The sequence below is a fragment of the Thermobia domestica genome, chromosome 15, assembly GCF_964235325.1.
Source record: "Thermobia domestica chromosome 15, izTheDome1.hap1.1, whole genome shotgun sequence".
Classification (NCBI taxonomy): domain Eukaryota; kingdom Metazoa; phylum Arthropoda; class Insecta; order Zygentoma; family Lepismatidae; genus Thermobia; species Thermobia domestica.
Genome location: NC_137468.1, coordinates 87,352,229 through 87,362,640, shown reverse-complemented (window position 1 = coordinate 87,362,640; position 10,412 = coordinate 87,352,229).

Below are 10,412 nucleotides of genomic sequence, written 5' to 3'. Positions count from 1 at the left end.
GAACATGTTCTATTCCGAAGCATTCCAAAATTGATTAGTCGTTAATAACATTTAGAATGATCATCTTTCAAGGACTTTCTCGAATTCTTACTATATTTCCGGAATTATCCAGTAATCTGTTTCTTATTACAATACCCTATTTCTTTTCTTTCTTCTTTTTCTACCTCCTCCTTTTACCCTTCTACTTTCTTCTCTTTCTTTTCTATTTCTGAATGAAAGAAAACGGAGTCATGACTGAGAGTAGTCGCTATTGGCACGGTCAATAAGTTGTTTCGATGAGTTTTCTTCGGGAGTCCGATATGGGATAATTAACAATGAGATGAGTATGCATTGAGGGACGAACAATAACAAGAAAGTTTATTGGAATTTACTTTATTGGAGAATAATCTGGATTTCAATTAGTAGGTGTTGTTTAGTAATCGCCCTCGTTCAAAGAGAATTAATTTTAGCGACTCCTCTACATTGCTTTTTTCTTCGTTTACTACTTTTTTTACGTTTTCTTTCAATTGGCGACCGTTGACTTTGGACAGTTACCATGGAAACAATTGTTTTCCCTGGTAACGGATCTGAAATTATTTATTAAACACTGTTTAGGATCGAGCACATATTGACTTGGCCACAAAAGGTGAATAATTAAAAAAGTCACAGTGAGATTAAATAATCATAGTCATTGGCTGTTCTGCTATCTTTGTCTCTCTCTGTAGAAAGGGGGAAATGAAGGAATTTGTCAAAGTGAATTCTAAAATTTGAAAATGCTGGAAGTTGACCCAAGGAGGGAATTAGATAGGAGTCCTTTAATTTATGAACAGTACCTGAATAATAAGTATTGTTAGTCTATAAGTATATAATTGCATGTGTTTATATTGTGTCTTTTGGTATGGAAGCTATGGCAACCAATAGGGAAGTTGTATCACACGAGAACGCGGAAGTCTCATGTACACAATGTACATTAGAAAGTAATGAGAAAAGAGCTCGCGTCTCCCGTAGGCTAGTGAGGTGTCACGAGTGTGGGCTGAAATGGATTCATTTCAGTTGTATCAATTTAGAGGATACTGCTGAAATGCAGAAAAGATCCGGGCTGGTGAGATAGTTAAATACTGTAAAGAATGTGAGGGGAAGCTCCACCAGTCGCGTGAACCCATGAGTCTATCCTCTGAGAAAGAAAATGAACATCCCGATTCAGACGGTGAGCGAGGGTATAGTACCCCGAAGAACCGAGGCCAAATATCTCCAGTGGAGATATCTGACCTCGATGACGATGAAAGAAATGGGGATTCAATTGGTGATAAAACCAAAGAAGAGCAAAGGAAGACTGTGTCATCTAATAATGACGCTCTCCTCCTTTCATTGCAACAGATGTTACAAAAAATAGATCGGGATAATCAACAGATGAGGTATGAAATGAATGAAAATAGCCGGGAAATGAGACGCGAAATAAATGAAAAAAAAGATGAGAATAGCCGGGAAATGAGACGCGAAATAAACGAGAAATTTGACACCTCGAAACGAGAAACCGAATCTCGATTCGAGGTACTAACCCAGAAAATCGACAACATATGTTCGGACTTTGCTTCCTCAATAACCACATTGAGGGAGCAAACGTCTACTGAAATTGATTTGGTCAGATGCGAGGCTCAGCAATCTCTAAAGCAACTTCAGCAGGAGACTGAGGGTAAATTTGATCATGTAAATTCCGAATTTGAACAAATAGATACCAAATTGCATAAAATCAACAATAAACTAGAAACACAGCAGGCCGAAATTGATAATTTAAAGTCAACCTTGTCATTTATCACTGGAAACCAAACTGGAAGTAACTGACTAAAAAATTTCGAAAATTCAGAACGAAATAGTAAATATTCAAAAAGAAATAACGAAACCTAGTCGCGAAAAATCAGAGGTAACCTATCCTTTCCCCGGTAGCGATTCCTCAGAAATATTACCTGCTATAACAACTACCTGTTGCGCAGGAAAGGAAAATTTAATGTCAGTTGATGCACGGGATATTGCGACGCACTACCCCATGCATCGGTCAGAACCAAAGTCATGGTTTAATTCCAATAGTGTGCCGAATCAGTCGAGTGTTGTGACGACTACGGTCACTAGCGTGAGTGCTCCCTCCTTACATGGAGGTATACAATCACATAGCGTGTTGCCGGGAAGAGGAGATGGGTACCATTCTGAGTCGTTGTTCACGGGTGCGATTGGTCCGGGGATGGAGCCCAACATATTCAATACGACCAACAGAATCCCTTTTAATTACATGGGTAATTATAACACCGCTACGACGTCATCAGTGGTAAATCCGGTGACTACTCCGATTGTGCAGGATAATATGTTAATTCCCAGTAACAATTCCCCTACTTATGTTAGTATGAGCTCTAAAGTTTCCCTCCGGGATATTGAACATTTTCCCACTTTCGATGGGAATATTGCGAATTGGTTACCTAGTGTTTTCCTGCGACCTAAAAGGTGAACTAACAATTTCCAGAATCTTAAGCTTTTCAACTGTACCGAGGACAAAAAACGGGAACTTCTATCTCAATACCCAAAGTGAATGTTACACTGTCTCATTTGAGTGTATGAGAGTATGAGTGAGTAGTTAGTTTATTAGTATTAATACATGTTAATTCTATTCAACAAAATTTTGTTATTCAAACAAAATTTTTTTAACGACGCCGGGGAACTGTAATATGCCATTACAGTCTAATGAGATTATGTTTTAATAGGAGGGTGCCCGAAATTTTTTATACCGACTGTACTTGACGTTTAACAAAAAAATTTCTGGCTGTTCATATAATTCGTAATATTGTTCGTTATTCTATTTCAAATTAACATGGAAAACTGTAAAAAATTTATTAGGAATTATAGTTTTGGGAGTCAATACCTTTATTTATATTTTAAATTAGTTATAAGTCTTGTATATGGATGTGTAAATGGATTATTACAATTCTTACGGTGTCAATGCTATCTGAAAACGTAGGTCCACTATTGGACGGAACTTTTCAGATCAAATAACCAATCTAAAATTCGACAGAATTTTCAGGACCACCCTTCACCTCTCTTTTAGATACCTAGGTCCTTCTAAAATCTAGTTTAATCCAGATTTTACCAAATTTTATTCGTTTCAAAGCCCCACCGCCAAAATGCTTTGTTTTGATTGGAGGATAAACCCACGCTATGATATTAGGGCGCGATTATTCCCATTCCATGCCGGGAATTTCACTGAAGACGCCGGACTAAGATCTTCCCAGCTCAGAAAGTCAAAAAGGAGCTAGAAAAGCTGCAAACAAGGTAACATTTGGGATTTTATTAACGTGTAAAATCGCTGGAGGTCTCAAGGAGCCATAGAACTATTAAATTTTCAGAACAAAACTGGACTAAAAAGCTGAAATAGTAAGTGCAATATAGTGACGCCATGATTTCATCTACCGATCGCTATGGACAGGATTCAGAAGTAGTGTGATTTCCGTTTTTCTTTTCCTAAAACCGGTTCTGAAGATCAGTGTTTCCCCTGATATTTTCACCTTCCAATTTTCCTGCTAATTGAGGGTTATAAGACCTGTCCATATATAGATTTGTTTATGTAGGCAGCGAGTGATTCTTTTTTTTAACATATATGGCGGTATTTAATTTCTTTATAGTTAGGATAGTAATCATAATGCACGTGTAAATTTACAGTAAGGGCTCCTATCTGACTCTCAAATTGGGAGTACGGCTTCCAGCGGGATGAGTTGAACATGTAGTTTGTTCCGGGTTCCTGCCCCTTCAGGGCAGGGGTCCTATTGTTAGTCAACACTTCGATATGTCCCCTCGGGGCATTGATTAAACAGGTTGATTTTAAGAATGTGATTTAGTAAATACAAGGGCCAGTTGGCCCTGTTCCTTACTTTCCCTTTCCTTTCGAGCCGATTTAAAATGGTAAAATCTGAATGTTGTCTGTGTATATTTATTAGTATAACATGTATTAATGATAGTGATGATTGGTGTGTATTGGCATGATGTGTCTTGTAGTTTAAGTAGTATGTGTATATTTGTAATGTAGTATCAGTGGTAGTGGTAGTTAAGTGATGAAAGAGTGTGTGAGATAATTAAATATGGACAGTGTGGTATTTGCTATGCGATAATTTTTTTTTATTATTCCCTCATTAAGTGAACTCATACATAATATTTAAAAGTGAACGTAATATAGTACAATAATTCCGTGTACAAGGTCACATTCAGTTGTTCAAGGGTTGATTATATCGTCGCTAGCCCCTAGTGTCAAAAGTCAGTACTAACCGCCATTCGTATGTCGATGTTCTTAGTGATTTAGTTTCCATGAAATTGACCTTTCTTTTCGAAATAAAACCTAGAAGGTATAATTCACAGCCCATATGGATGTACAGTTAGGTCAAGTGACCCAAAATTAATATATCCTGAAAATTACAACATTCTGCTTAGTCTAGAAATCGAAATATTTAAGTAAATAAACAATACGTAATTTTTTAACAGAAGTCGGGCGATATGATGCTAGTTCTTCGCTTTGAAATTATATTAAATGTTCATTTCTTTCTTCGTGGCTGCAGAATTTCATTGTTGCTGCAGAATTTCGTAAACATTAAATATTATCGCAGATAATTCTATTTTCAGTGAACATACGTAGGATTTTTTTTTCATTCTTAATAAAGCTACCAGGTATTACATAGTATTGTGTGTGTGGTGAAAGAGTCTTGAGTTCGAGTGAGGTCGTCGTGCGGTGATCGGAATGGGAAATGTTTGTAGTGACTATAGATTTTAAAGTGTTATGATGAAATGTGTATATAGGCTGGGCGTAGATAGAGGAGACAGGGTGTTTGTAAAATATAGCGTCGTAGTAAATGAAAAGAATGATGATATGAATATGATATGAATATTAATGTGAATATGAATATGAAGTATATGAATATTGTAGTAAATGAATATAGAAGATAGGACACCCATATAGTTAAATATATATAGTAGCCCAGTGAATACTTCGCCACGTGTGGATATATATATATATTGAATAGATACGTGTAGCTACAAACATCTCGGGTTCTGACCCCTGCACCATAATATCACGCGGACCGGAGGGCGATATATAGTCGGACTATGGTAATACTTTGTAGTTTAATGTGTTATAGTAATAATCAACCATAGTAATACCATCTGATAGAATGGGTAGCATCATATAATCGCTGACTAGACATATTGAATAATAAATTATGAAAAGACAGTAGTAGTTATACAACAGGGCTGTAGTGAATTATATTTTCTGGTCGGTTTTAAAAATAGAATATCCTGCTCCGTGAGATTTTTTTTTCTTCACGTCACCTACTCGGGCTAGCTTACAATGTTCATGGAGGCGACAGCTCTGACAGGGTTACAGAATCAAAACAATTAGTTATTAAAATTTATTATACCGTACCCGGGCATCGACCTCTCCCCCCTTGAATATTTTCGTTTTCTTTTCTTAGTTTTCAAACTAGATAGTGATGGAAATTAATCGATGCCTCAGAATTTAGCGCATTCTGCGAAGGGGAGCTATCGGTGAGGTTTGGCCATAGAAATCACCGATCCAAAATTCAGTTTATTTAATTTTTTTTCTATTTTGGCAAATCACTAATTAGGGATATCTTAGCTATTACTCTAGTTTCATTACTGTCCTTGAACCTTCTTAGTTCTTCTGAGGGGTCGAATATTTTTTTCCTTACTTAGAGATTTCAAATTGGGGACGCAGTTACCTGGTCCCTTCCCCTCTCCTTTTATCCTGCTGGTCTGGGCCGGATACGGGGCTCGGATTTCAATCTTACAAACAAACTCTTGTGGGATTGGGATCTGATGGACACAGAACTTGCATCCTTGGCAGCAGGGCCTCCCTCCTAGTTTACGTATTTAAGTAAACTACCCTCTTTCGGCATATGTGAATATTTTTGGCTGTGAGTTGTTATATATTTAAATTCGATCACTCTTCTGTGTAGTGAGTAGTACTTTAATCTTTCTCCTTTCGTTGGCGCCGCTTTCTCTCTCTTGTCTCTTTCTTCCTTCTTACTTCGAGATTTTTTTTAATTTTTCAACCTCCCCCCCCCCGATTTTGAACTTGTCGCTTACGATTTATTTAACGTACAACTCTGATCTGAAATTACCAGCTGAGATGTTGCAATACACGATTCATGGATAAAGTAGATAGTGATTGGGTCCTCCATCACATTTTGACCTATCGCCGAAATGAACAAAGACTTCGTAGTTGACGACACTTCGATTACGTTCTTTCACCGTCGTCCCTCTTAAGTTTTTTTTTAATCCATTGGTCACTTTCCTTCCTGTTTTGGTTTTCGTTTACCTTGTAGTTGACCTGGGCCCAGAAATTGTATTTTGGTTTATCTAGTTATATCTTTAGGAATGCTCTGTGTTACGTGCCTGCCTCCCAAAGTTTTTTTTTATTATTTAAGCACGAATTGATTATATAAAAGTTGAAATTTATAGACGCGCGGTATCAGGTAAAAAATCAATTTTCTTTTTCATATGTAATGTCGGAAGTCATTTGTTTTCTTGTACTTGCAACCTTTTCAAAAATTATTGTTGGGGTGATTAATTTAAATGTGTGCGCATTTATAATAAATATATATATATAGAGAGAAATGAATACGTCGAAATGTATATGTACTTAGTATGTGAATATGATTTTAAAGTAAAAGTATGATATTAAATGTATTATATGAATATATGTGAGAGCGCTCGTGTCTGTCCCCCCAAACGTGTATTGGTTGCTATAGTTTACCAGTAAGTTTTCCGACGAATATAAGAATGTAGATTTTGTCAAGAATACCGCCGTGTACTCAAGTAATTTTCCTTTTCTTCTGAATAGATGTAAATGATAACCTATGTAATTATTTAATGGCATGTATTAAAAAGTAACGGCAGGTCTAAACGTAACCCACATCATGATGAATATTATCCCTGAACTACCAACCTAAAACCATTGTGGAAAGTGCACCTTGAATCCTTCTCACCTGCATATGTATCCTGTGACTTGACCAGTTTTTTTTTATCCTCAATTTAAACCATCACACTCCGTACACCTGTGGAAGATCGTTTTAAATCCGAACCATGTATACATATATACAAAAGTGATCTAAGGAAAGGTCTCATGACGTGTCCCAGTGTTGAACAAATAACTTGAAATTATTCAATTAATAAGTTTGGAAATGGACTGTCTAAGAGGAGAAACATCCTCTGGCGAAAGTGATTTTTCGAAATCCCTACATGGGTATAAACGTCGCAGTGTGCGAGTGCAGATATAAACTGCTAAGAGTTACAAACTAAATATAGTCAATGAATGGTTTTTATAAACCAATAGTTATATATATATATATAGATATATATATATAAACACAAACTAAGTTATATGGAGCGAAATGTTTTGGACACTACGAGTAGTGCGTGATTTGTGATTTGAACGCTCAGAATTATTAATATTTTATTGCTCAATGTGAGGTACAGACTCATATAAGTTTTAATACACCTAAAAGTTTTTTTTCTTTTTCTTTCTTTCCTCTTTGTCCAATTTTTTTTAAGTGAAATAAGTGTCTCTTTGCGTATGTCGCAAATCATAATTTTGTTTTAGCATGCCTAAGATATAATACATGTAATTATTTTTTTTCTTTCATTTGTCAAGATGATTGAATATATAAAAATTTACTAAAATTTAACTCTATGTATTTTATTAATATATAACCAAGAACTTGTGCTTTTAAGATTTTCTTTGTAATTAATTTTTCCTTTTCACTATGAATGTAATAAACTATTTGTATCTTTGTAGTTAGTTGGTTTCCTTTAAACATATATACACTGTCCTGAGTGAGTGAGCGTGTGAATGCATGATAGATTTAATATAAGTAATTTTAGTGATATCATTTGTCATATTAACATCTGTAATATATGTGTCATGTTTTAATATATGTGTTAAGGTAAATAACCTAGGTCATGAAGGACCGGTACTAATGGTTTAAATCGGCTCTAGGAGTGAAACAAAAATAGCAGGATGAGCCTAAATACGACATCTTTCTTCCAGGGAGTTGAAATTCTTATTGATACGATACATAAATTTATATTGAGTTTATAAGTTTGATTTTTTTTCTTTCTTTCTTGGCTAATTCATATGTGTGGTCGATCCTAGAGAACAGAGTTCAGATGCTGGATGGTTATCAATCACCGGTTGGAATAACAGTACAAAGAATGATTTCACTTTTCTCGTTTCCAGGTCTAGGTCTGGGCAACCCCACGATCGTGGTGCCTGGAGCTAGGTCTGGGTGGTATGAGGGAACATGTGTCTATTCCGAAGCATTCCAAAATTGATTAGTCGTTAATAACATTTAGAATGATTCATCTTTCAAGGACTTTCTCGAATTCTTACTATATTTCCGGAATTATCCAGTAATCTGTTTCTTATTACAATACCCTATTTCTTTTCTTTCTTCTTTTTCTACCTCCTCCTTTTACCCTTCTACTTTCTTCTCTTTCTTTTCTATTTCTGAATGAAAGAAAACGGAGTCATGACTGAGAGTAGTCGCTATTGGCACGGTCAATAAGTTGTTTCGATGAGTTTTCTTCGGGAGTCCGATATGGGATAATTAACAATGAGATGAGTATGCATTGAGGGACGAACAATAAGAAGAAAGTTTATTGGAATTTACTTTATTGGAGAATAATCTGGATTTCAATTAGTAGGTGTTGTTTAGTAATCGCCCTCGTTCAAAGAGAATTAATTTTAGCGACTCCTCTACATTGCTTTTTTCTTCGTTTACTACTATTTTTTTTTTTTACGTTTTCTTTCACAGATGCCTAAAGGCATTTAATAAATTCAACTGTAGTGGTAGTTATTGGTGCATCCCTTGTCAGAAAATCCTGGATCCGGCCCTATTTGTGAATTTCTTTGTTATTTCACTTAGAAATTAGTCACTCCATTCAAGCGTTGTTGCTTTGTGTATGTATGTTCTTAGGTATTTATTATTACTATTATTATTACTGGCTTTGAAAAACGTGTTCTCCAGATGCAGCCGTAATAGAAATAGTAAGGGGAATGCGATAGGCTACTGTTGTGTGATATAAGGATAAGAGTCTGTAAGATCATTAAGTAGCGCTGTGGCTGATCGCTCCAGTCTCAACTTAACATAATAAGTTATCACTGAATTCACGTCTGAAAACCATCTTTGTTGTATTTTATTGAATATAGGACAAGCAAATTTTCAATAATCTACAAATTCTTATGTAGTACACATGAATTTGTCGCATCACAAATTAAATTTTAAAAAAAAAAACGTTTAAAGTGACAATAATCTCGTCGACTCAATCTTCTGTTTGCAATCCTCATTGGTCCTGCCTGGTGGAAGAGTTTTTAAAAAGTAAATGCCTTATGGTGGTTCGTATTCTACATTAAATTGTAGGTCCATTCTTATGTAGCCTCGGTGCTGAAAGGGAAACTAAACTCGAAGACAACCAACAAATTTTTTGTGTATATTGGTGTAGCTTTTCTACTGAAAATGGGTAAAAAAATATATTTTAAAAATGAAAGCGAACCAATATTTTTTAAAATATTCTGACTCTGAGAGCTTTAATACTGGTGAAAAATTAATATTTTAATTAGAACACGGGCATAGTGCACCCCATATGTGTTCCAAGGAAAAATTATTAAGCATTGATGTAAAACGCTGCTGCAATTGAGGAACGAAAAATGCCGTTAATATAACAGAAGGTTTGTATATTAGTAGAACAATTTCTTAATATTTTGTAAGTTTTGTAGTCATACAGTACAAAAGAGAATAAACTTTATTTTATATATATAACCAAGTATTAGTTTTATTAGTAAGGAACGTTGTATTAGTCTGGGAGCTCTCTTTTAGCTTCCAATCACAACATTCTTCAAACGAGTGTTTCTGTCATCTATTGAAATAATTATTAATTAAAACAACCATTAATTGACACAAAGTTTGATAGTATCGCATCTCCAAAGCAAATAATGTCGAACAATTTGCGCCGACTCTGACGGTGCTCCGGTGCTCAATCATCTGCCATAACACAAGTTAACAAATTTAAACTTTTTCTTTGTTACATGAGAAAAATCACCTGATCTTAAAGGAACTTTTTGCGCTGAATTCGAATATGCACTCGGTTTCTCTCCATCACGTACAGTTTTCCCGTAACAGAGGGATTTTCGGGAAATTCCCTCAAAAATTTCCCTTTTTCAGATATATTATTCCCCTAGCTCCTGTGCCCTTACATATAGTAACATTGAAATTATACCTAAGTATACCTTGATTTATATTTAATAAACCCTAAAAGTTTCGTAAAAATCGCTTTGTTCTTTCTAGAGAAATAAATATATTTGTATGTATACTGTGTGCACTGTTTAT